This window comes from Lithobates pipiens, unplaced genomic scaffold (assembly GCF_037356315.1).
Source record: "Lithobates pipiens isolate NorthernLeopardFrog02 unplaced genomic scaffold, aLitPip1_a1.2 Scaffold_8, whole genome shotgun sequence".
NCBI classification, from domain to species: domain Eukaryota; kingdom Metazoa; phylum Chordata; class Amphibia; order Anura; family Ranidae; genus Lithobates; species Lithobates pipiens.
In genome coordinates, this window is record NW_027507903.1 from 10,076,900 (window position 1) to 10,104,686 (window position 27,787).

At 44.1% G+C, this 27,787-nt stretch overlaps 1 protein-coding gene across 4 annotated transcripts in view; it reads left to right on the top strand.

Annotated features, from left to right (window-relative positions):
• The window catches only part of LOC143962650 (multiple epidermal growth factor-like domains protein 11), a 981,904-nt gene that overhangs the window by 836,404 nt on the left and 117,713 nt on the right, over window positions 1-27,787 (top strand). The window lies entirely within an intron of this gene.

Genomic DNA, 27,787 nt, shown 5'->3' on the forward strand with positions numbered 1-27,787 from the left:
TTGATGGGGACCCTGAGGTAAAGGAGGGGGGACACTAATCTTTAATGGGGACCCTGATTTAAGAAGGGGGGACTTTGATGTAGGCCCTGATGTAAGGGGGGACTCTGATGTAAGTAGCAACTCGGAAGGGAATACTGATGTAAGTGGGGAACTCTGATAGGCACTCTGATTTAAGAGCGATTCTGATTGGCACCATGATCTAAGGGGATTCTAAGGGGGACCCTAATGGGAACACTAATGTGGGGGGCTCTAATGGGGACTAATTTAAAGGGGGGCTCTAATGGGGACCCCGATGTAAGGGGTACTCTGTTGTAGAGCTGCACAATTAATCGTCAAGAATCATTATCGCGATCTTGTCTAAACTGTTTCACAATTCTTTCTATGGAAAGAATTCTCTCTGCTCTTCTGAAGCCACAGCCTTCAAAAGAAAGGAAGAGAAAACCTGGGCAGTCTGCCAAGAATCACAACATTCTTTATCAGTTGAACTTAAGTATAAACATTGTAACAATTTGTCAATGGGATAGACTTTGTGTGTAAGTGAAAAAAGTTTAACCACTTTTCTGACATTTGTTGATTTCAAGTTAAAATCTTTTTTTTTTTGGCTAGAAAATTACTTAGAACCCCCAAACAGTAGATATATTTTTTTAGTAGACGCCCTAGAGAATAAAATGACGGTTGTTGCAATATTTTATCTCACTGTATTTGCACTTTATTAGTATTAATTACTTTAATGATTTAAAAAAAAAACTAACCAGTAAACTTAGCCCATTTTTTTTTTTTTTTTTTTGTATAACGTGAAAGATTTTATGCGAGAATCGTGATCTTTTTATTCTAAGCAAAAACATCATGATTCTCAATTTGGCCAGAATCGTGCAGCTCTACTCTGATGTAAAGGGGGGCTCTAATGGGGACCCTGATGTAAGGGGGGGGCTCTGATGTAAAGGGGGGCTTTAATGGGGACCCTGATGTAAGGGGGGGGCTCTGATGTAAAGGGGGGCTTTAATGGGGACCCTGATGTAAGGGAGGGGCTCTGATGTAAATGGGGGCTTTAATGGGGACCCTGATGTAAGGGAGGGGCTCTGATGTAAATGGGGGCTCTAATGGGGACCCTGATGTAAGGGGGGCTCTGATGTAAAGGGGGCTTTAATGGGGACCCTGATGTAAGTGGGGAACTCTGATAGGCACTCTGATTTAAGAGTGATTCTGATTGGCACCATGATTTAAGGGGATTTTAAGGGGGACCCTAATGGGAACACTAATGTGGGGGGGCTTTAATGGGGACTAATGTAAAGGGGGGCTCTAATGGGGACCCTGATGTAAGGGGGACTGATGTAAAGGGGGGCTTTAATGGGGACCCTGATGTAAGGGAGGGGCTCTGATGTAAATGGGGGCTTTAATGGGGACCCTGATGTAAGGGAGGGGCTCTGATGTAAATGGGGGCTCTAATAGGGACCCTGATGTAAGGGGGGCTCTGATGTAAAGGGGGCTTTAATGGGGACCCTGATGTAAGTGGGGAACTCTGATAGGCACTCTGATTTAAGAGTGATTCTGATTGGCACCATGATTTAAGGGGATTTTAAGGGGGACCCTAATGGGAACACTAATGTGGGGGGGGCTTTAATGGGGACTAATGTAAAGGGGGCTCTAATGGGGACCCTGATGTAAGGGGGGACTCTGATGTAAAGGGGGGCTTTAATAAGGACCCTGATGTAATGGGGACCCTGATGTAAGGGGGGCTCTAATGGGGACCCTGATGTAAGGGGGGATCTAATGGGGACCCTGATGTAATTTGGACCCTGATGTAAGGGAGGACTCTGATGAAAGGAGGACTCTGATGAGAAAGACACAGACTGAATGTATTTTTTCTGACCCTTATTAATGGAGATCTTTTATCTGGAACGTCTTTGCTTTGTTTTTCTGAAGTTCTTCCTCTGTTGCTCGGAATCCTATCACTCTGTACATAAGTAAAACATATTCATTTGATAAAATTTTATTCATTCTTTTTTTTTTTCTTCACCCCCTCCATATTTATAAAATATACTATGTGGTCATCATACTAAAATGACTGGCACTCTCGGCTTTATTTGGTAGGATTGTAGAGGGCCGATCGTAATTTCACAGACCGCGCATTTATGGATCATCCAGCCTGTCATGCAGATACAAGGATGGGTCCAGCACACCTCCCCTCCCCCATGGCATCTCCCACAGAGCTAAAGTAAAATAGACTTTAAGGGAAGAGATATGCCAATATGCATATTAGTAATCCATCAAATTTGAAGAAATGGGACAGAACTGTTATACACTATATTACCAAAAGTATTGGGACGCCTGCCTTTGCACACATGAAGTTCAATACCATCCCAGTCTTATGGCCCGCACACACGATCCGAAAATCCTACGAAAAATTTTGCATAATCGTAGCATTAAGTACAGAGCTTTGGAGAGCCGCTCATGACAGTTCCTCAGATAATATTCGATCGGACAAGCATGAACATTTTCCTGGTACGATGCCAGATTGTACGATTTTCGTTTAGTTAGTACATTTGTCATCTGTAAATACAATACAACGCATGACATACCTTCCGATTTATTTTTATTTTTTTCTGCCGTACCAGAATTTTCTTGACTTTAGTAACCTATTCAGTTTCTACTCGGCTATGAATAAGCACTCTTGGTAGTGTGAAACGCGTTAGAGGTTGTCGCTTTTGCTGTGATTCATTTGATGTGTTCCTGTTCTACGAATAAAAGGCATTGAGTTTGTTTTGGAGTGCGGCCGTCCAGAGTCTTCCTAATTATCTACATTGTCTGCATGCCGTTGCCTGCACCCAGGTCTCTCTATTCCTGGAGGAGCTGTTTTTTTGTCTCGTGGATCTGCCTAGAGCGGTGGTGTCTCTCTCACTATTCAGTTTCTACTTGCGACTAGTAAGCAAAAAAAGTTGGATGATCTTTCGCCCGATTTTCAGAACGTGTGAACGGGGCATTAGTCCGTAGGGTTCAATATTGAGTTGGCCCATCCTTTGCAGCTATAACAGCTTCAACTCTTCTGGGGAAGGCCGTCCACAAGGTTTAGGAGTGTGTCTATGGGAATGTTTGACCATTCTTCCAGAAGAGCATTTGTGACGTCAGGCACTGATGTTGGACGAGAAGGCTTGGCTCGCAGATCTAAGTCATCCCAAAGGGGTTCTATCGGGTTGAGGTGTAGGACAGTCAAGTTCCTCTACCCCCAAACTCGCTCATCCATGTCTTTATGGACCTTGCTTTGTATACTGGTCCAAATCATTTGGTGGAAGGGGGATTATGGTGTGGGGGGTTGCTTTTCCAGGGTTAGGTTTGGCCCCTTAGGTTCCTGTGAAGGGAACTCTTAAGGCGTCAGCATACCAAGACGTTTTGGACAATTTTATGCTCCCAACCAGTGGCGGTGCGTCCAAGACTGGGATGCCAGTAAAGTTCATGTGCGTGTAAAGGCAGGTGTCCCAATACTTTTGGTGATATAGTGTTTTTAGCAATGTGACCTAATTGGCAGTTAGAAGCTATAGTTAAAAAAAAAAAAACATTTTAAGTTTATACAAGAGTTCTGCTTTACTAATCTACATAGGTAAGGAAATGGGTGGCCTCACGATATGCTATTAAATACATAACAAATGTACAAAATGTATACCATATGTACCATCATCCGAGTTAAATGGGATAGAGGTTTGTGAGTCTGGGCCCCAACCAGAACTCACCAGAGACAAGGAGGCAAGTGGACTATCTCGAGTACAATATATAAAGGTACAAATAGATATATATACAATCATAAAAATTTTTTTTACAAAAATGTATTAATACAGAAAACAGGACAAAAAGATTGTAAAAACACATGACGTGGTATTTCGACTAGTTTCCCGGGTTTACCGCTTCATCAGGACGCTTCATCAGGAAATACAATCTGTAAATAGAAATTCAATAACAATATAATAGAAGAAATTTGTGTTTTAAACAGTAAAAATTGATATAGTGGGGGAGAGGGGAGTGGTCAAAATATAAGACTCGACTTGACGTGCCGTGTGTGCTCTGCTTGCGCTGGAGCTTGGGTAAGCAGCCTTATATTTTGACTACTCCCCTCTCCCCCCACTATATCAATTTGTACTGTTTAAAATAAAAATGTCTTCTATTATTGTTATTGAATTTCTATTTATTTACAGATGTATATCCTGATGAAGCGGTAAACCCGCGAAACTAGTCGAAATACCACGTAATGTGTTTTTACAATCTTTTTTTGTCCTGTTTTCTGTATTAATAAATTTTAGTAAAATTTAGTAAAATTTTTTTATGATTGTTTATATAATTTATTTGTACCTTTTTATATACTGTACCGAGATAGTCCGCTTGCCTCCTTGTCTCTGGTTGGGGCCCGGACTCCCAAACCTCTATCCCATTTAAAGCGGAGGTCCACCCTAAAGTGGACCTTCCGCTCATCGGAACCCTCCCCCCCTCCGGCGCCACAATTGGCACCTTTCAGGGGGGAGGGGGGTGCAGATACCTGTACAGTACAGGTATCTGCACCCACTTCCGGGATAGCTCTCTGCGGAAAGGGGCGTAGATTACGCCCCTTTCCGCAAGTGCCCCGCTGCCTGCTGGGAAAACACACAGATCCCAGAGGCAGCGGGGACCGTCCTTATTGTGCAGCGCGGCTCGCGCATGCGCAGTAGGGAACCGGGAAATTAAGCCGAAAGGCTCCACTTCCTGATTCCCATACCCAAGATGGCGGCGGCAGCACCCGAGAGATGATCTACAGATCGGCTTCGGGTGCCGACATCGCGGGCGCGCTGGACAGGTAAGTGTCACTATTTTAAAAGTCAGCAGCTGCAGTATTTGTAGCTGCTGGCTTTTAAAAAAAAAAAAAAAACGCGGAGCACCGGCGGACTCCCGCTTTAACTCGGATGATGGTACATATGGTATACATTTTGTACGTTTTTTTTAATGTATTTAATACCATATCGTGAGGCCACCCATTTCCTTACCTATGTAGATTAGTAAAGCAGAACTTAATTTTTTATTTTTTTTTACTATAACTTCTAACTGCCAATTAGGTCACATTGCTAAAAACACTATATCACCAAAAGTATTGGAACGCCCGCCTTTACACGCACATGAACTTTACTGGCATCCCAGTCTTAGTCTGTAGGGCTCCATATTGAGTTGGCTCCGCCCTTTGCAGCTATAACAGCTTCAACTCTTCTGGGAAGGCCGTCCACAAGGTTTAGGAGTGTGTCTATGGGAATGTTTGACCATTCTTGCAGAAGCGCAGATGTATTTCCTGATGAAGCATCCTCATGAAGCGGTAAACGCGCGAAACTAGTCAAAATACCACGTCATCTGTGTTTTTAGATTCTTTTTGTCCTGTTTTCTGTATTAATACATTTTTGTAAAAAAAAAAAAATGTACAATTGTTGATATACTTTATTTGTACCTTTTATATACTGTACCAAGATAGTCCGCTTGCCTCCTTGTCTCTGGTGAGTTCTGGTTGGGGCCCGGACTCCCAAACCTCTATCCTAATCTACATAGGTGCGCACTGCATACTTCCATAATGTAAACCGCTGCTCAAACGGTGGGTGCTATAAAAATCCTGTATAATAATGGCATAATAATAAAATAATAATAATAACAATAATAAATAATAATATAATTAAAGCACAATAAAGGATAAATCAGAATGGTAAATCCGGAGTTCTCTGTCACAGGCTGGCTGTTGTGTTCTCACCAGCTTTATTATTAGTAGCGGGGTCGATCTCCTTTGCTTTAATGTGTTGTTGTATCTTCTAATGCAGTAACACTGAACACCCCTTGACCCGTCCTTAGACTTTTCACTGGGACCTCAACAAAGCGATCTATTATTCCAACTTGGATTGTGATTTGGAAGGCAGCCATCAGAGTAGCATACTGCCCCCTGCTGGTGTGTGTGGAGCTACTATTACCGTTCTCTTCTTTGATCATCACTCAAAGTAATACATTGACCTAAAATAACAAAGTGGACCTTTGCAGATGTAAGAATAAATTCAGCACCCATTGTTCATTCATTGTACTAAAATAAAGAAGCGCGCACCTGAAGATGAGCAAATAATGCCAAACAATGGCAAGTCATAATGAATTAGATACACCATATGGCAATCAGCATGAGGTATGGGGGAAATTACACATACAATTTTAAAATGATTAATTAGTATTCATGTAATGAGAAAAAAATTAATAATATATATATATATATATATACATATATATATATATATATATATATATATATATATATATATATATATATATATATGTGTGTTCTCATTATATGAATACTAATTAATCATTTTAAAACTGTATGTGTAATTAATTTTCCCCATACCTCATGCTGATTGCCATATGGTGTATCTATATATATATATATCTATCTCTCTCTCTCTCTCTCTATATATATATATATATATATATATATATATATATATATATATATATATATATAGATAGAGGGGGGGAGAGAGAGAAGGGGGAGAGAGAGAGAGAGGGGGGAGAGAGAGGGAGATATATATATATATATATTATACACACACACTCACCGGACACTTTATTAGGTACACCTGTTCAAAATGTATCATTCATGATGTTCTCAGAAAAACATATACATACCAAAATATTTTTTCAAGTTTACTTTAAAATGTTTTTTTTATTTTTATTTTTTTTAATTAAGATACGAAATGGCCTGTTTCCTGTCTCTCGATATTTAATTATGTTAGTGATGTTTGTCTGTATACTTTTAAACTTGAGAAAGGACACCCGAAACCTTCATGCTATTTTTGTTTACAACACATTATTAAGAAATGTCCTTGGAAAAACTGATTAATAAGATTTATTTGATTGCACTTTCCGGTGCCACGTCCCTTTTTTTTTTTTTGTTTTTTTTTTTGGATAATTGTTCAAGGTGGTGTTTGGAGTCGGATGATTAGCACTTCATCAAACCATAGCACATAGGCATTCATAGGTAAACTTTGTGAAGGAGGTGTCCATGGCTTACTGTGGGGCCGTACAGAATCCACCAATGAAGAGAAAACCCAGCAAATTCTGAAGCAGGATTTCCTGAAATCCCATGTCACCAAAAAAGGTACACCACGTATAGTCCCATATCAGAAAAAAAAGGTACACCACGTATAGTCCCATATCAGAAAAAAAAGTTACAACACGTATAGTCCCATATCAGAAAAAAAGGTACACCACGTATAGTCCCATATCAGAAAAAAAAGTTACACCACGTATAGTCCCATATCAAAAAAAAAAGTTACACCACGTATAGTCCCATATCAGAAAAAAAAGTTACACCACGTATAGTCCCATATCAGAAAAAAAAGGTACACCACGTATAGTCCCATATCAGAAAAAAAAGTTACACCACGTATAGTCCCATATCAGAAAAAAAAAGTTACACCACGTATAGTCCCATATCAGAAAAAAAAGTTACACCACGTATAGTCCCATATCAGAAAAAAAAGTTACACCACGTATAGTCCCATATCAGAAAAAAAAGTTACACCACGTATAGTCCCATATCAGAAAAAAAAAAGTTACACCACGTATAGTCCCATATCATAAAAAAAAAGTTACAGCCAAATACCATATCCCCAGTATACTAGATATGGGACTTCAGTAAATCTTGGTTTTCTCTTCAGTTTATAGCCCACCTGATATTGACATGGATTGAATCTGATACAAGATTGTAGCTCCCCATTAGCAGTTATATGTACAGAAAGGAGACTGTGAGATATTTTTCATAGTGTGTTGAAGGTCTGCAGTGGATCAAGCTGAGGGAATTTTAGCCAATCCAATATATATATTTTTTTCTTTTATTGACATTGGTTTAGTAAGTTAGAAGAAGAAAAAATATGTATCCCTTCAAATACTACTATCCTGACTCACAAGCCATACAAGCTGGTATGCCCTTGGCTTGGAGGCCTTGTGTGTTGCTCCTGCCCACCCATATGCCCTTCAATATCCTGTAGGATCTTTAGGGATTTGCCCCGAAAGTGTATCCCCTTTCAAACAACCAGCGTTGGTGATTCTGAAAGCCAACCTAGTCATGTCACTAGAAAGCCTTTGCCATAGCATATGTTGTAGGAGGAGCCTATAGGTGTCTGGACATCTACTCAGCTGTTCAGTTGACTTAAAATCTTAGGGTGCTCTAGTTTATGGATTTTAGTCGTATCCTATCATAAAGTGCCTGGTTCCAACTCTGCCTGGTCCCAACTCTGCCATACTGTGCTCCCTTTGGAGTTGTGTGAACTTTGTATTCCTGGGCTCTTTTTGGATTTGGGTGAACTTTGCATACCAGAGCTCCCTTTGCAGTTGGGTGAACTTTGTACACCAGAACTACCCTCAGAGTTGGGTGAACTTTGTACACCAGAACTACCCTCGGAGCTATATGGACTTTGTACACCAGAGATCCCCTTGCAGTTGGGTGAACTTTGTACACCAGAACTTGCCTCTGAGCTGGGTGAACTTTGCATACCAGAGATCCCCTTGGAGTTGGGTCAATTTTGTATACCAGCACTACCCTCGGGGCTGGCTGAACTTTGCATATTATAGCTCACCTTGGAGTTGGGTGAACTTTGTATACTAGAGCTTCCCTTGGAGTTAGGTGAACTTTGTACACTAGTACTACCATCGGAGCTAGGTGAACTTTGTACACCAGAACTACCCTCTGAGCTGGGTGAACTTTGTATAACAGAACTACCCTCAGAGCTAGGTGAACTTTGCATACCAGAGATCCCCTTGGAGTTGGGTCAACTTTGTATACTAGCACTACCCTCGAGGCTGGCTGAACTTTGTATATTAGAGCTCATCTTGGAGTTGGTTGAACTATGTATACCAAAGATCCTCTTGGAGTTGAGTCAACTTTCTATACTAGAGCCCCCCTTTGGGCTGGGAGAAATTTGGATACCAGAGCTATCCTTGGTGTTAGGTAAACTTTGTATACTTGAGCCACTTTCAAAGCTGGCTAAACTTTGTATTCAGAGCTCTCCTTGGCAGTGGATGAACTTTGCATACCAAAGCTCCCCTTTGAGTTAGGTGAACTTTGTATACCATAGCTCCACTTGGAGTGGGGTGAACTTTGTATACCAGAGCTCCCCTTTGAGTTAGGTGAACTTTGTATACCATAGCTCCACTTGGAGTGGGGTGAACTTTGTATACCAGAGCTCCCCTTGGAGTGGGGTGAACTTTGTATACTCAAGCTCCCCTCGGTGCTGGGATGAACCTTGTACACCAGAACTAATCTTGGAGCTGGGTGAACCTTATATACCAAAGCTACCCTCAGAGCTAGGTGAACTTTGTATACCAAAGCTACCCTCAGACCTGGGTGAACTTTGCATACAAGAGCCCCCCTTGGAGTTGGGTCAACTTTGTATACCAGCGCTACCCTCGGGACTGGCTGAACTTTGTATAGCAGAGCTCACCTTGGAGTTGGTTGAACTTTGTATATCAGAGCCCCCTTGGAGTAGGGAAAAATTTGAATTCCCGAGCCTTGTGAGATTTTGGGTTCTTGGGGTGCCAAGCTGATAAATCAGCTGGTGTGACACACTACTTGAACTTGAACTACATTTTCAGGATTTCAAGCGTGCTTTGAATTATCTTGGGTTCAGATGTTGGTTTCAGCTTACTGGAAGTAGGACTGGAATAAAATGTACCGGAAATCTTTCCTTTTAAGTGCCCTAGAGTTGAGTGGAGTCATTTTTTCCCCCATGTGATCTATAATGTCACATGTCCAAGTCTAGCAAGTGACTAGAAAAGTGTCAATCTGCCTAGCAGTGGCCTCCTTATACTGTCATCTTATCAGTTTCCTCTGCGTTTAAGTAAATTGAAAGCAACACTCAAACAGGGTCATAGTGGTACTTGTACCTCCTGTTGTAGTAGATATATTCAGAATTTGCAGAGGTCGCCTCTTTTGTATACAAAATATCTTTACGGTGTAGATACGGCATAAGTGCAGCAGATGGTTCCAGAGGTAGATCTGATGATTGCACAACATAAATATTCCATCAGTGAGAACATAAAAGTGCTTAAGATGTCAAAAAGCATTTCAATCACAATTCTAATGTAATATAGAGAAAGAAGCTTCACTGGAACCATCATCAGCTGTAACACATTTGTACATGGTGCTTCACATCAACTATTTGTTTTACAACGTTTTACTTTATTCGGTGTTAAGGGATCTACATAAAGATAAAAGAGCAAGCTGTAACACCCCATGGTGCGTATTCTAATAGTAATCCTTTGTAGAGTCATTTAGTTATTTCATTTAACATATTGCCCATCTTGCCTTTTACCCTGTATGGACACCACCTTATTAGAGAACGAGCACGGTGTATATGGAGACACTATGCAAGCAATGGGATAATTATTGGTATTCCTAAATAAATAAAAAATAAATTTCACATGCAGAATTGTTCAATGAAGTAATTGCACGTAGAATGTTTTATAGTTCAGCCTGTACAGTGCCTTGAAAAACTATTCATACCCCTTAAAATTTTCCACATGTTGTCATGTTACAACCAAAAACATAAATGTATTTTATTGGGATTTTATGTGATAGACCAGGGATATGCAATTAGCGGACCTCCAGCTGTTGCAGAACTACAAGTCCCATGAGGCATAGCAAGACTCTGACAGCCACAAGCATGACACCCAGAGGCATGATGGGACTTGTAGTTTTGCAACAGCTGGAGGTCCACTAATTGCAGATCCCTGTGATAGACCAACACAAAGTGGCACATAATTGTGAAGTGGAAGAAAAATGATAAATAGTTTTCAAAATTTTTTACAAATAAATATGTGTAAAGTGTGGGGGTGGCATTTGTATGGCGCCCCCCCAGAGTCAATGCTTTGTAGAACCGCATTTCCCTGCAATTACAGCTGCAAGTCTTTTTGGGGATGTCTCTACCAGCTTTGCACATCTAGAGAGGGACATTTTTGCCCATTCTTCTTTGCAAAATATCCCAAGCTCTGTCAGATTGGATGGAGAGCATCTCTAAACAGCAATTTTCAAGTCTTGCCACAGATTCTCAATTGGATTTAGGTCTGGACTGTGACTGGGCCATCCTAACACATGAATATGCTTTGATCTAAACCATTCCATTGTAGCTCTGGCTGTATGTTTAGGGGCCTTGTCCTGCTGAAATGTGAACCTCTGTCTCAGTCTCAAGTCTTTTGCAGACTCTAACAGGTTTTCTTTTAAGATTGCCCTGTATTTGGCCCCATCCATCTTCCCCTCAACTCTGACCAGCTTCCCTATCCCGAAGAAAAGCATCCCCACAACATGATGCTGCCACCACCATGTTTCACGGTGGGGATGGTGTGTTCAGGGTGATGTGCAGTGTTAGTTTTCTGCCACACATAGCGTTTTGCTTTTAGGCAAAAATTTAAATTTTGGTCTCATCTGACCAGAGCTCCTTCTTCCACATATTTGCTGTGTCCTCCGCATGCAGGGCTGGACTGGGAGTAAAAACCAGCCCTGGAAAAAATTTCATACCAGCCCCATAGCATTATTATAGCAGCCCAATAGCATAACATCATTATTTTCTTGTTCATAAAAGGGAAAACCGTGCATTTGAAGCACATTTGAAGAGTGAAGAGTGTATTATATAAATACACAATATGAAAACACATAGGGCTAGGGATATATATATATATATATATATATATATATATATAAACCAGCAAATTCCAGTTAAAAGTGGAGCAATCATTTTAAGGGGGACACTTGGGACTCTGGGAATGTGCGGGGACTCTGATGGTAAGGGGGAAACCTTTATATCAGTGCTCCCTTACATTATTGTATTCACTCCCCCCCTCCCACCTGAGACCTCCTCTCAGGTGCTCTGGTTTTATTCTATAGTCTCCTCTCTACAGTCCACACATGTCTGACTTCTCCCATGACCCCCATCCTGACGGTGTTCTCACTGTTGACTCTTCTTTAGACTGCAGACATAATACAGGAGTTGTCAGAGGCTGCGGGCATGGTACAGGAGTTGTCAGAGGCTGCGGGCATGGTACAGGAGTTGTCAGAGGCTACGGGCATGGTACAGGAGTTGTCAGAGGCTGCGGGCATGGTACAGGAGTTGTCAGAGGCTGCGGGCATGGTACAGGAGTTGTCAGAGGCTGCGGGCATGGTACAGGAGATGTCAGAGGCTGTGGGCATGGTACAGGAGATGTCAGAGGCTGTGGGCATGGTACAGGAGATGTCAGAGGCTGCGGGCATGGTACAGGAGATGTCAGAGGCTGCGGGCATGGTACAGGAGATGTCAGAGGCTGTGGGCATGGTGCAGGAGTTGTCAGAGGCTGCGGGCATGGTACAGGAGATGTCAGAGACTGTGGGCATGGTACACGAGATGTCAGAGGCTGCGGGCATGGTACAGGAGATGTCAGAGGCTGTGGGCATGGTATCTCCGGTCCTGCCCACATGGCTTCTCGCAAAGAGAAAACAGGACTTCTTATGTCTTTCTTCTTGTCACTCTTCCATAAAGGTCAGATTTGTGGAGAGACGACTAACAGTTGTCCTGTGGACAGATTCTCCCACCTAAGCTGTGGATCTCTGCAGCTCCTCCAGAGTTTCCATGGACCTCTTGGCTCTTCTCTGATGAATGTTCTCCTTGCCCGGCCAGCCAGTTTAGGTGGACAGCCATGTCTTGGTAGGTTTTCAGTTGTGCCATACTCTTTCCATTTTCAGATGATGGATTGAACAGAACTCCATGAGATGTTCAAAGCTTGGGATATTTTTTTTATAACCTAACCCTGCTTTATACTTCTCCACAACGTTATCCCTGACCAACCTGGTGTGTTCCTTGGCCTTCATGATTCTGTTCCTTCACTAAGGTTCTCTAACAAATCTCTGAGGGCTTCACATAACAGCTGTATCTTTACTGAGATTAAATTACACACAGGTGGACTCTATTTACTAATTAGGTGACTTCTGAAGGCAATTGGTTCCACTAGATCAGGGTTTCTCAACCAGGGTTCCTCCAGTGGTTGTTAGGGGCTCCATGAGCAATAACCAGTTTTTGCCTCTCAGATAAGTTCCCAGTGACACCAATGCTCTTTTTAGCTATCTGTAGGGGGGAGAATTCTTCCCCAAAACCACAGATGTAAGGATCACTGTGCTGCTGATCATTACACCAATGTATCATGAGTTGTAGATATAGCCATTTTTAACAGGGGTTCCCTGAGACCGAAAGGTTATTTCAAGGGTTCCTCCATGTCGAAAAGGTTGAGAACTAGATTTTAGTTAGCGCTATCAGAGTAAAAAGGGGGGCTGAATACAAATGCCCCCCCCCCACACTTTTCACATATTTATTTGTAAAAAAAAATTAAAACTATTTATCATTTTCCTTCCACTTCACAATTCTGTGCCACTTTGTGTTGGTCTATCACATAAAATCCCAATAAAATACATTTATGTTTTTGGTTGTCACATGACAAAATGTGGAAATTAAAAAAAAAACAAAAAAAACATTATTATCCCCCTCCAGCAAATGATTAGGACCAGTGCACACAAGCAAGGTCCATTAAAACATGGATAAGTGAGTTTGGGGTGGAGGAATGGACAGCTATCAGGCGTCCAATCTTAGGAGAAGACGACCTCGAGGGCATCGCTCGCCGCCCACCGCTGTCACCCACCGCCCCACTGAGACAGGGAAAGGACTGGGCACAGTGGCAGCATTTGATGGGCACAGCAGCTGCATTTGATGGGCACAGTGGTGGCAATTGATGGGCACATTGGCTGCGTTTGATGGTACAGTAGCTGAGTTTTTCAATTTGTTTGCACCCCCCCCCCCAAAAAAAAATTTGCGCACCAGCCGCCACTGCTCCCAACTTTGTGGGAACAGTTTGGCGATGGCCCCTTCCTGTTCCAACATGACTGCGCACCAGTGCGCAAAGCAAGGTCCATAAACACATGGATGACTGAGTTTGGGGTGGAGGAGCTTGACTGTCCTGACCTCAACCCGATAGAACACCTTTGGGATGAATAAGAGCGGAGACTGCGAGCCAGGCCTTCTCGTCCAACATCAGTGCCTGACCAAATGCGCTTCTGGAAGAATGGCCAAACATTCCCATAGACACACTCCTAAACCTTGTGAACGGCCTTCCCAGAAGAGTTGAATCTGTTATAGCTGCAAAGGGCGAGGCCAACGCAATACTGAACCTGACAGACTAAGACTGGGAGGCCATTAAAGTTCATGCGCGTGTAAAGCCAGGCATCCCAATACTTTTGGTAATATTGTGTCGTTTCTGTACACCTGCGGGACATCATTTCTCACAACTGGACTTAAGCCTAGGATCACATTGGAGCGATTTGTCATGTGATATGAGAGATCAAATCGCATTACAAGTCCCAGCCTTTTGGAAGCAGTGGCGCTGTTCCAATCGGTGCGACACCGATTTTGCGGCAGTTAGAAGAAGGAGGGTCTGGACAGCCGCACTACAATAAAAAACGCCTTTATTGTGCAAAATAACAAAAGTACAAACCACAACAGGGTACAGGATTAAAAAAACTGACGCGTTTCACACTCTCAACAGTGTTTAGTCATAGCTATCAGGACTGCTGTGGACACCGGGAATACACAAGGGTCATACAGGATCACTGGAGACATGCTCAGGGAATCACTGGAAGACACAGCGACTTGGCAGCCAGCATAGGGATGTATTGCTCGAACGCCCTGCAACATATGGAAGAAAACTATATTAATATTAAAATTAAAATGAATTAATAATAAAAATTTTAGTTCATTCACTGTATATATTCAATAGCTACAGAGTAGAAGTCCACTTTGTTTTGCATCCAGCTAGTACATACCCAGCGCGGAGAGAGCTGTGGGAGGGGCCCAGCAGGCTCCACCCACTACGGGCTGCAGAAAACCACAGGAGGGGGGAAGGAAACAAGACCCGGCAACCCTGCCAAAGGAGAAAGATCAGCAGTGGGCGGTCTTTATTACAGGAAGTCTCGCACTGGATTGCGGCACAGATCTGGAAGAATAACACGATGCACAGCTTAGCGGTTTATGTTTAATGTATATATATTTTTTTATATATATTTTTTTTTTAATGGTTGAACTGGATGGACTTGTGTCTTTTTTCAACCTGACTAACTATGTAACTGTATTGGACGAACGTCACAAGCATTCCTCCAGGCTGCACAAATTTTCCCCTGTATTTTCTTTCTTTACAATGACTTCCTATGATCGTCAGCTCCCCCTAGTGGCCAAAACGCAGTATGTTTTTCTTTAAAAAAAAAAAAAAGACAATCAAATAGAAGGAAACAAGCCTGTGATGATTTTGAACACAGTTTGTTATTTTTTTTTTAGAGACCTCCATCTCAAACTGTTTTTGTTTTGGTATTCAGTTAATGATAGCTGGGGGAAAAAAAATTTAGCTACTCGGCGGTCCACCTACAATGTGCAGTGCTTGACCAATAATTATCTTTTCCCTCTGCTGGCGCTGCATTTTCTCGGCATACATTGCCGTTATCAGTGCGGCTATAGCAGATGCATAGGCTAATAGGAAAGGGGGAAACTTCACTGTGCTGTAACCGAAATGCAGTACAAGAGAACTGGAGTATCTCTTTTTTTTTTCTTAATTTTTTATTTTTTTTTATTGTTTTCATCTGTCATTGATCATCACTTAGGGGTCTATTTATAATAAAATTGCACAGCAAATCCCCGTAAAGTGTCTAATGTGTTTTTTATTAAAAAAAATTTCCTATGATCGTCAGCTCCATCTAGTGACCATATTGAAGTACTTTCCTGAAATACCTCAATCAGGAAAATACTGCGTTATGGCCACTAGATGGAGCTAACGATCATAGGAAATGATTTGACGCATTAGGGGAATAATCATATTGGGCTGTTTAAACGCCTTCATTTTTTATTTAATTTTTTTTTTATAAATAAACACTTTAAAAAGGAACATTGGGCAGAAAAATAAATACATGATGCTGCCTGTCAGGAGCATGAACACGGTTGTTTTTTTTATTTTTTTTATGATTTTCCCAATAACCAATTTATTTACCTTTCAGTTGATTCTGCCAGTAAATCTGTTATTGCTCTACTTCCTATACTAGGATGACAATGCTGGCTGTTCTGCAGTGAAATTGTAAAGCAATGTTGTCACTCTCTGGGATGGGGTCATCTTGTTTTTTTTTTTGGGAAAATCTGAACTTTGAATGCAGATATAAAAGACACAAATGAATGCAGTTCTTTAAATGCACACATCAGTTAAAGTGGGGTGCCCCCTAAAAAAATAAAAAATAAAAGTCAGCAGCTACAAATACTGCAGCTGCTGACTTTTAATAATTGGACACTTACCTGTCCCAGGGTCCAGTGATGCGGGGAGAACGAAGCCCCCCCCCCCTCGTTCCCCACTCCGCTCGCGGTGCCGGCATTCTTACTGTGGGCACCCGGCTGTGGCTTCACAGCTGGGCACCCGCTGCGCATGCGCGAGCGGTGCCGCGCACCATGATACGCCGCACAGTCATCTGGGACACGTGACAGGTCCCAGATGACCGTGCGGCGCCGAGGGAAAGTGATGTCACCAGCCCGGGCAATGAAGGAGGCAGACTACGAGGGACCCCCTAGCAACAGGCATTTAGAGGTGAGTAAAAAATATATTTTCCAATTTTTTTTTATTAATTTTTTTAATGAATTTTAAGCAATTTTTTTTTTTTTGGTGGTAACACCACTTTAACCACTTACGGACCGCATCACGACGATGTACGTCGGCAGAATGGCACGGCTGGGCACAAGCACGTACCTGTACGTTGCTCTTTAAGTGCCCAGCCGTGGGTCGGGAGCGCGCCTGAGCTCCGTGACCGTGGCCGCGGGACCAGCAGACCGATCGCCGCCGGTGTCCCGCGATCGGGTCACAGAGCTGAAGAACAAGGAGAGGTCTGTGTAAACAAACCTCTCCCCGTGCTTCCTACTGTGGCTGTCACCGATCGTCTCTTCCCTAATATAGGGAAATACAATCAGTGACTTCACATGCCAGGCCACGCCCCCCTACAATAAAAAAAACACATAATGTCATACATAACACTACACTGCCCCCTAGTAGTTAACTCCTTCACTGCCAGTGTCATTTACACAGGAATCAGTGCATTTAAATAGCACTGATTGCTGTATAAATGACAATGGTCCCAAAAATGTGTCAAAAATGTCCGATGTGTCCGCCATAATGTCGCAGTCACAATAAAAATCACTGATCGCCGCCATTACTAGTAAAAAAAAAAAAAATTATAAAAATGCTATAAAACTATCCCCTATTTTGTAAATGCTATAACTTTTGCGCAAACCAATCAATAATCGCTTATTGCGATTTTTTTACCAAAAATATGTAGAAGAATATGAATCGGCCTAAACTGAGGGAAAAAAATTGTTTTTTATATATTTTTTGGGGATATTTATTATAGCAAAAAGTAAAAAAAAAATCGAATTTTTTTCAAAATTGTCGCTCTTTTTTTGTTTATAGCGCAAAAAATAAAAACCGCAGAGGTGATCAAATACCACCAAAAGAAAGCTCTATTTGTGGGAAAAAAAGGACATCCATTTTGTTTGGGAGTCACGTCGCACGACTGCGCAATTGTCAGTTAAATCGACGCAGTGCCGAATCGCAAAAAGGGGCTTGGTCCTTTGGCTGCAAATTGGTCCGGGGCTTAAGTGGTTAATGTATTTCTTATGCCGTGTACACACGACCGGACTTTCCATCAGAATAGGTCCGGCGGTCTTCCCGCCGGACTTCCGACAGACTTTCCGAATGAACGGACTTGGCCACAAACAATCACACCAAAGTCCGACGGATTCGACCGTGATGACGTACGACCAGACTAGAATAAGGAACTTCATAGCCATTAGCCAATAGCTGCCCTAGCGTGGTTTTCGTCCATCGGACCAGCATACAGATGAACGTTTTTTTTTTTCGACCGGACTCGGGTCAGTTGGAAAGATTTGAAACATGTTCTAAATCTAAAGTCCGTCTGATTTTTCATCAGCAAAGATCCGATGAAGCCCACACACGGTCGAATTGGCCGACGCATTCGTTGCGTCGGACCTTTGCTGTGGAAAGGTCCGGCCGTGTGTACACGGCATTAGTTATGGATTACAGGACACGGGATAGTAATCTGAAATTCTGCAGTTATACTGCCACCTTCAGGAGAAATGGATATTGGCAAAGCAACACTATAAGGACAGCCTAATATAACCCCCTCCTACTCCCAGCATTCCTCTCTGCTCTCAGTCATTGTCTCCCTTCATCCGGGAGACCTTGCAACCTCCATGGACATCGGGGATGCCCATTTACATGTCTCCAATTTTTCAGCACACCAACTCTACCTGCATTTTGGTGTGGGTATGCAACATTACCACCTTGTTGTTTTCCCCTTTGGCTGGTCTACTGCAGCTTGGATCATCTACAAGGTACTAGCCCTTGTACTTGCTCTGATTTGTTTTCAAGTTCTACCCCTAACTTCTGTGGCTGGCAGACTCCCTAAGTCATTCATATCTCGTCTCCGGAGAATGTTTTTTTCCATCGCAAGGTGTTCTAGGACAGTGGTCGCCAACCAGTGGTCCGTGGACCACGAGAAACTTTTGGTGGTCCCCAGGGGTTGTGCCGCAAATCAACATTGTGGCGGATGTCTACCGTCTAATGCTGTTTCCAGGGTTGTTCTCCCTCAATGTCAGCTCGCATTCATACCTGATGCCACCTCTGTAGTTGCAGCTCATGTGAACTCAGAGGGAGGCGCCAGGAGTAGTGCAGAGTGTGGGAGGTGAAGAATTAGGGGAGTTCCAATGGCAGCGCTGATCACAGACTGTGGGAGGGAGCATGGAGCTTGAGCACATGGCTGGATAAGGAGGTAAAGAAAGAAAGAGCGCACCAGCCTAGTGCATTATTCTTTTTGATGGATTTTATTAAAAATGGATATAAAAGAAAACTACTCACAAATGTAGGTGAATGGCTCACAATGTAAATAAGCAATAAGTCAGAACCAGATAAACTCTAAATGGTTACAGAGGACATGACGGAGCCACTGCCGGCTGACGCATTTCGAAGGGTCACCTTCTTCCTCAGAGCCTTTTAGCAAGAGCCTCCCGTGGGGGCGTCACCTTTGGTCCTTTGACCGCCCACGGAAATGCAAGGGCTTCCCAAGCCCTTCTGGGAGGTCCCTGTTTGCCTGATTAGTGATGCATGTGTGTATATAAATATAGTATTTATCGGCGTATAACACGCACCCCAAGTTTAGGAGGGAAGTTTAAGGAAAAAAACCTTACATTTTAAATGCCCATCAATGTAGCCTTACACTGTCCCCCTGCAGCCCTACACTGTTCTCCTGCAGCCTTCCACTGTCCCCCTGCAGCCCTACACTGTTCTCCTGCAGCCTTCCACTGTCCCCCTGCAGCCTTTCCCAAAATTGCAGCATGGTTAGTTTTAAATTTACCGCCGCCGCCGCCGCCGAGATCTTCGGCTCCTCCCGCCGCCGCCGGCGAGATCTTCGGCTCCTCCCGCCGCCGCCGTCGAGATCTTCTGCTCCTTTTGCCACCGACATAGACCGAGCCGAGCCGAGGGTACTCGGCTACTCGGCTCTACTCCCAGTAACGCCCCCGTCCCGCCCCTTGTCCTGGCTCCTGTGATGGACACAACACTGGGCCAATGGCGGGACGTAAAGGCTAGGAGACGGGACTGGGCGTGACTGAGAGCGGAACCGAGTACACAGTACACTCGGCTCAGCTCGGTAAATGTCGGCGGCGCTCCACAGACAGCGCAGATCGGCAGATCGGCGGGGGGATCGGTGTATAACACGCACCCATTATTTTCCCCTGATTTTAAGCGGAAAAAAGTGCGTGTTATACGCCAATAAATACGGTATACAGTGCCTTGCGAAAGTATTCGGCCCCCTTGAACTTTTCAACCTTTTGCCACATTTCAGGCTTCAAACATAAAGGTATAAAATTTTTATTTTTTGTGAAGAATCACCAACAAGTGGGACACAATTGTGAAGTGGAACGAAATCTATTGGATTTTTGAAACTTTTTTAACTAATAAAAAAATGAAAAGTGGGGTGGGGAAAATTATTCGGCCCCCTTGCGTTAATACTTTGTAGAGCCACCTTTTGCTGCGATTACAGCTGCAAGTCGCTTGGGGTATGTCTCTATCAGTTTTGCACATCGAGAGACTGAAATTCTTGCCCATTCTTCCTTGCAAAACAGCTGGAGCTCAGTGAGGTTGGATGGAGAGCGTTTGTGAACAGCAGTTTTCAGCTCTTTCCACAGATTCTCGATTGGATTCAGGTCTGGACTTTGACTTGGCCATTCTAACACCTGGATACGTTTATTTGTGAACCATTCCTTTGTAGATTTTGCTGTATGTTTGGGATCATTGTCTTGTTGGAAGATAAATCTCCATCCCAGTTTCAGGTCTTTTGCAGACTCCAACAGGTTTTCATCCAGAATGGTCCTGTATTTGGCTGCATCCATCTTCCCCTCAATTTGAACCATCTTCCTTGTCCCTGCTGAAGAAAAGCAGGCCCAAACCATGATGCTGCCACCACCATGTTTGACAGTGGGGATGGTGTGTTGAGGGTGATTGTCAGGTCACCTAGAGCCCAGGTGACAGATGCACACCGTAGGGTTAGGGGTGCACTGCGAGGTTGTGGACCCTACGGCTGACTGCTGCAGACGGGGAACAAATCCCACTGGGGTTAGAGTGTGAGATTCCCTGGGGCGCGGAGTCTAAGAGCCAGCAGGTGTTCACCAGAGCCTCGAGGGGTGAGGATGGACTTGGCTGCAACTGGCTCCAGGTCGCGACCCCCAGGGTCCCCCAGCTCACACCCACAGTAGGCAACAGGAGGATAGGGATGATGAGGGACAAAGCCAAGGTCGGGGCCGCAAGCAGACAAGAATAGTCGGGTACACGCCAAAAGGTCAGGGTCACAGGCAAACAGGGATAGTCAAACACGCCAAAGTCAGTAACGGAAAACAGTAGCAGAGCACACGGCAGGAAACAGGAAGCTAACACACAAAGGTTGATCAGCAGGATAGGCTAGCAGTGCACAGGTTAATATAGAGTTGTCTGATAGGAGCTAGGGTGGAGCCATGCCAGAGGAAGGATATAAAAGCAGTCAGGTGAAGCTCGGCTGGTCTCTAGAAATGAACACATGCAGACAGGTAAGCAGACGAACTCTATTGCATAACCATGACAGTGATGAGCTGTGTTGCTTTTACGCCAAACATATCGTTTTGCATTGTGGGCAAAAAGTTCGATTTTGGTTTCATCTGACCAGAGCACCTTCTTCCACATGTTTGGTGTGTCTCCCAGGTGGCTTGTGGCAAACTTTAGAGGAGACTTTTTATGGATATCTTTAAGAAATGGCTTTCTTCTTGCCACTCTTCCATAAAGGCCAGATTTGTGCCGTGTACGACTGATTGTTGTCCTATGGACAGACTCTCCCACCTCAGCTGTAGTTCTCTGCATTTCATCCAGAGTGATCATGGGCCTCTTGGCTGCATCTCTGATCAGTCTTCTCCTTGTCTGAGCTGAAAGTTTAGAGGGACTTGCACAGTGCTCCTTGGGATGTTTGGGATGTTTAAAGCTTGGGAAATCTTTTTGTATCCAAATCCGGCTTTAAACTTCTCCACAACAGTATTACGGACCTGCCTGGTGTGTTCCTTGGTCTTCATGATGCTCTCTGCGCTTTCAACAGAACCCTGAGACTATCACAGAGCAGGTGCATTTATACAGAGACTTGATTACACACAGGTGGATTCTATTTATCACCATCAGTCATTTTAGGACAACATTGGATCATTCAGAGATCCTCGCTGAACTTCTGGAGTGAGTTTGCTGCACTGAAAGTAAAGGGGCCGAATAATTTTGCACGCACCACTTTTCAGTTTTTTATTTGCTAAAAAAGTTTAAATTATTCAATAGATTTCGTTCCACTTCACAATTGTATCCCACTTGTTGGTGATTCTTCATAAAAAATAAAAATTTTATATCTTTATGTTTGAAGCCTGAAATGTGGCAAAAGGTTGAAAAGTTCAAGGGGGCCGAATACTTTCGCAAGGCACTGTGTATATATGTATATATATATATATATATATTTGGATAACTGAGGGAGGCAACACTGCTGTGCTCTGAGGAAGAAGGTGATCCTTCGAAACGCGTCAGCCAGCAGTGGCCCTCGTCTTTTCCTCTGTGACCATTTGGACTTTATCTGGTTCTGACCTATTGCTGCTACTTATGGAACCAATTTACATTGTGAGCCATTCACCTAAATTTGTGAGTAGTTTTCTTTTATATCCATTCTTAATAAAATACATCCAAAGGATAATGCACTAGGCTGGTGCTCCCTTTCTTTCTTTTTTTTGTTTATCAGGATACCCCTATCCCTGAGGGTAGCTAGGCCAGTGACATGCACCATCATGACATACAGACTGTCTAGTAATCCACCCGTGCACAGAAGTGTTTGTTTTCTGGATAAGGAGGTGATTTACAATGATGAGTCTGTGTAAGGCAGCAATGTGATGCAGAGTACGGGGGGGGGGGGGGGGGGGGGGCAGAGAGCCAGGGCATTGTGTGTATAAGGCAGCAGTGTAATCCAGGGGGAGGGGGACAGAGAGCCAGAGCATTGTATGTATAAGGCATGTGAAATTCATGTTAGTGGTCCACGGGATTCAAATTTGTGAGTTTAGTGGCTTGTGAGGTCCAAAAGTTTGGCGACCACTGATCTTGGACCTTTGTCACTGGTGCCAGATGCCAGCTGTAGACCTCTTGGCTCCCAGGGTCAAAAACTGATCAGGTTTGTCACCAAATCCAGGAATGAGGATGAGGATCTATCAGATGTGGTCATCCCTGTGCCTTTAAAAGCTAGGAATTTGAGGAAGTCAACTTCCTGCTAAGTCTACCATTTTCTCATGGTGAAAGACGAGGAACTTCCAGCCCAGGAATTTCTCCATTGGACAAATCCAATCTTTTCTCCAGCCTTGTCTGGATCCACATTTAACCTTGGCTACCCTCAAGGGTCAAATCTCAACCTCAACAGGTTTTTTTTAGAGACTGCTTGCCTCTCACTTTTAGTGAAGACCTTCATACGGGATGTCACTCATGTTGTTCTCCCTGTACATTCCCCAGTAAACTCCATGGGATCCCAACCTGGTTCAGTTAATTCTTCACAGACTGCCCTTGGAACCTATCAGAGATATCCTTCTGTCATTGCCCGCAAGATTGTCTTTCTTAAGGCCATCTCACCTGCTAGACAAGATTCTGGGTTGCCGGCTTTAACCTGTAGGAAACCATTTTTTGTGCTACACAAAGACAAGGTTGTTTTGGGAACCAGGGCCTATTTTCTTCCCAAGGTTGTTTCTTCCTTTTACCTTGTTCACGACATTCTAATATCTCTCTTGTTCCTAAACATCCTAGTGAGAATTCTCTTCATTGTCTAGATGTGTTACAAGCTGTTTGAGTTTCTCAGCTGCACCTTCTCTTTCATTAGTCTAACTTTCTGTTTGCCGTTCCAGAAGTTCCACGTAGGGGAAAGCCAGTTTCTTGTTCCACCATCGCTGGGTGGATTGAACAGCTCGTCCTTCATGCACATACCATCAAAGGCAACATTTTCTTTTACCCTGTCTTGGGTACACTCTACCAGATCAGTTGGAGCTTCTCAAGCATAGAGCAGTGGTCTCCAATCTAGGGCCTGGGGGCCAAACGTGGGCCTTTGCTTGCCTTAATACAGCCCCTGGGGCACTGTTGCTTATACGAGGAACTATTCCTCCCACCTATACGATGAAGAGTGGGTAGAAAGGAGCAACCAGTGTCCAGTAAATACAAGTTGGAAGGCATTTATTGGAGATTGTAACAAGTGTGACAAGCCAACATGTTTTGGGGGAACAAAACTCTCCCTTCTTCAGGGCTGTTCCTATATGAACAGCGAGGGAGCACAGCCGACACTGACAAACATCCATCTGATCCTAGTGAAGAGGGGGAGTCTTTGTACCGCTGAAACACATTGGCTTTTCATACTTACTACAATCTCCAATAAACACCTTCCAACTTGCATTTACTGGATACCTGTCATGGTTATGCAGTGATCTTCCTGTTTGCTTACCTCCCCTCATGTGTTCAGACTAAGAGGCCAGCCACTTCCACCTGGTGGTTTTTATAACCTCTCCTCTAAGCATGGCTCCACCCCAGGCCCTATCAGGGAACCTTATATTAACCTGTGCACTGCAAGCCAACAGGGCTGATCAACCATTGTGTATTCCTTTGTGTGTTTGGCTTCCTGTTACCTGCCGTGTGCTCTTCTGTTGTTCCGTTACCGACTTTGGCGTGTCTTTGACTATCCGTTTGCCTGTGATCCTGACCTTTTGGCGTGTCCCTGACTATTCCTGTCTGCTTGTGGCCCCGACCTTGGCTTTGTCCCTCACCATCCCTATCCTCCTGTTGCCTACTGTGGGTGTGAGCTGGGGGACCCTGGGGGTTGCGACCTGGAGCCAGTTGCAGCCAAGTCCATCCTCACCACTCGAGGCTCTGGTGAATACCTGCTGGCTCTTAGACTACGCACCCCAGGGAATCTTCCGCTCTAACCCGGTGGGACCTGTCTCCTGTCCGCAGCAGTCAGCCGTAGGGTCCACAACCTTGCGGTGCACTCCTGATCCCTACGGTGTGCATCTGTCACCTTGTCTCAAGGTGACCTGACAATACCAGGTGCTCCATTCTACCTACTCTTCATAGTTCATATGCGGAAACTACCCTAAGGCTGAACCCAGTGGTAGCATATAGGTATAAATCCTGTATATTAATAATAATAATAATAATAGCAGCCCAGGCCCCATAATAAAAAAAAAAGGGCTGACCGTCACCTGCTTTAAAGTTGGGCACAAACCATTGGAAGCAAGTCCTTCCCCCTCACCCAGTTCATCATCCACTCACGACCAGCGACTGATTAAGTGCAGCATGGTCTCCAACCCCAACAAGCTCCTACTTATACGAGGAACTATTCCTCCCACTGACACTAACAATTGGCCATAATTACAGCCACTTAAATCAACAATGCAAAGAACTATTCTTCCAGCTGACTCCAGCAATGGGCTAGAATTACTGCCACTGACACCATCGATGGAGCCTTATACCATTCACTATTCAATCAATTGACACCACCAATTGGGCACTGTTCCTTCCACTGATACCAGTGATGAGTTATTGTTTGCTCCCACACTAAGACATTTTCTACTCCTGCTGGCCGCAGTGTTGCCCCCCCTAAAACCCGAAGGACAGTAAACTGGTCCTTTTGTTTAGAAAGTTTTTGGACCCTGGCATAGAGCATATGTTTCACAAAATTGCCAGGCTACCATGCTTTTAGTTTCACCAGGTGGATGTTCAGGCATCTGGTGCCAGCTTTAGTCGTAAGGTTCTTCAGGTGGCTCTGTAAACTCTATTGAGCCACCCTGTTAGCCTAATGGTTCTCTGCTTGTGGGAATATTAGCTTTTTATTTGCTGTTGCCCCCCCCCCACCCCCCCCCCCCTCTATTTATTTATGATCCTCCTTTTCATTGCTTGCTAAACTGGGGTATGCTGGGAGCGGGAGGAGTCTTACTGATCTGTCCTTACAGCATTGCTTTGCCAGTGTCCAAGTCTCCTGAAGGTAGCAGTATAACCCGGGTGTTTTGAGAATACTATCCTGCGTCCCCAATGTACTCCAAGAAAAGGATTTTACAGGTAAGACAAAAATCGTATTTTTTTTAAATACAGGTAGTGTAAGCCCTGATTCACTCTGCTGCAACTTATCATGTGACTTGCAATATAAAGTCGCATGACAAGTCAAAAAACATTCATTTCAATGGGTCACAGCAACAAAAAAAAGGCTCCTGCACTGTTTTTCTGCAACTTTTCGTGTGACTTATGTGCCATTGTCACGTTTACCCCTAACGTAGGTGGCAAGGGAGTTGCTAGGTGGCAAAAAGACAAGGGGCTTCAGCCTGGAGTCCAAGGTCGGCACGGGGGGCAGGGGGGTGCAGGTTTTTTGGTTGGAGCGGTGGGGTTGTGTGGCGGGGGGTAAGCTCACTTGCTGATTGCTGCCTGGCTTACTGGTGCCCATCAATGCCGACTACTAAACTCACCTGCCTGCCACACTGACCTACCTGCCTGCCACACTGACCTACCTACCTGACATACATGCATTGACCTACCTACCTGACATACATACACTGACCTACCTACCTGACACGTACTGACCTACCTACCTGACACATACCTATGATGGACGTCACACATCTCGCGGTCCCACCATTGGACCAGTGGGACATCCATCGGCGCTGCAGGCTACAGAAGGCGGGACCTGCTATGTGACTTGGCGGTGCTCGGGATAAGATTTGTCCTCGCTCGGCAGCACTCGGGGCTATTAATGGAACGGTGCCCACTCAAGACTCAGGGTTTTTTGGGGACCCCCTCGGACTTCAGCCACGGTGAGCCCCCCCCTGCCGACGCCTCTGGCAGGTGGTCAGACACTATAGCTGTCTTCGTGTGTTCTTTATCTATAGCAGCTCCCTTTCCCATAAGACAAGCAGGCCTACCAGTACTTGATTGCCCCCAGGACTTATACACAATGCTATAGTGCCTGGCCACCACACTGGGGCATGCACAAACTAAGCAAAGCAAACAGGTACTGGCAGACAGGCAGAGTGGTTCAATGACAGTTCCAGGTACAAGGCAGGCAAGGTTCAGAATAGTCAGGGTCAATCTGTAATCAATACAAAAAAAGGTCACTGCCCCCACCTGTAATCAAAAGGCAGGCAGAGTTCAGAGAATAGTCCGATCTCCGATCCAAGGTCATCAGCAAGGCAATCCAAACAGCAGAGCAGGACAGGCAAATAAGCAGCATGAGACTGCAGGCTTGGCTGGCTTAAATCCGATTTGGTCTCCACCCAGAGACTGGCCATATCAATCACCTTGCAGGTGGACAGACAGACAGGGATGCATCATAGCCAAAACAAGGATGCTGGAATCAGCAGCTATGATGGAGCAGGAGTACACACATTCCTGACAGCCATAGACTGCAATGTTACATCACAAAAGTTGCAAGCAAGATGCACAGTGCACAGAAGTTGCTAGCAAGTTGCACGACTTTGGTGACGCTGCAGTGTGAACCAAGCCTAAGTATCTGAATTTGATCTGTTGCCAACCTCTTGCAGACTGTAAGCTGTAAGCAAGGCTTGAGTATGATAGGAAGAAGGAACCGATCAGTTAATGTGCTGACAAAAGGCATGCTGATAGGAGGAGAAAGCAGAGTTAGCTCATCATTGTGCAGCTTCGCCTTTCACTGTCCAACCATAAGCTGGGGTGGATCTAGGACGACCCAGGCTTAGAAGAAGTAAATTCATTGTCCTTGGCCATCAGACTGAGGACCTCTAGTGGCAGAAAAATAATACTGCAGGGGAAATCTTTGCATTGGAGGTGAATATTACAGTAAAAGCATTTTTTTTTAGGGGGTATTTTATCTTTTAAAAGGCTATATATACATTTGACCTTGTTATTTTTGTCTGGAGTTCTGCATGAATAGAAGCCGACCATTGTAAGTACCTTCACCGGTGTAATATGACTTGTCCCAACTCTGTAACTGCCATTTTTGCTGGACAGCTTGGCCTGGAAAAAATAACGGACCCACTGGCAGAATCAACAGGTAATACGAATATGGTGAAAGGGTGTTGATGCTAGTGGTAGACTGCATTGTGTG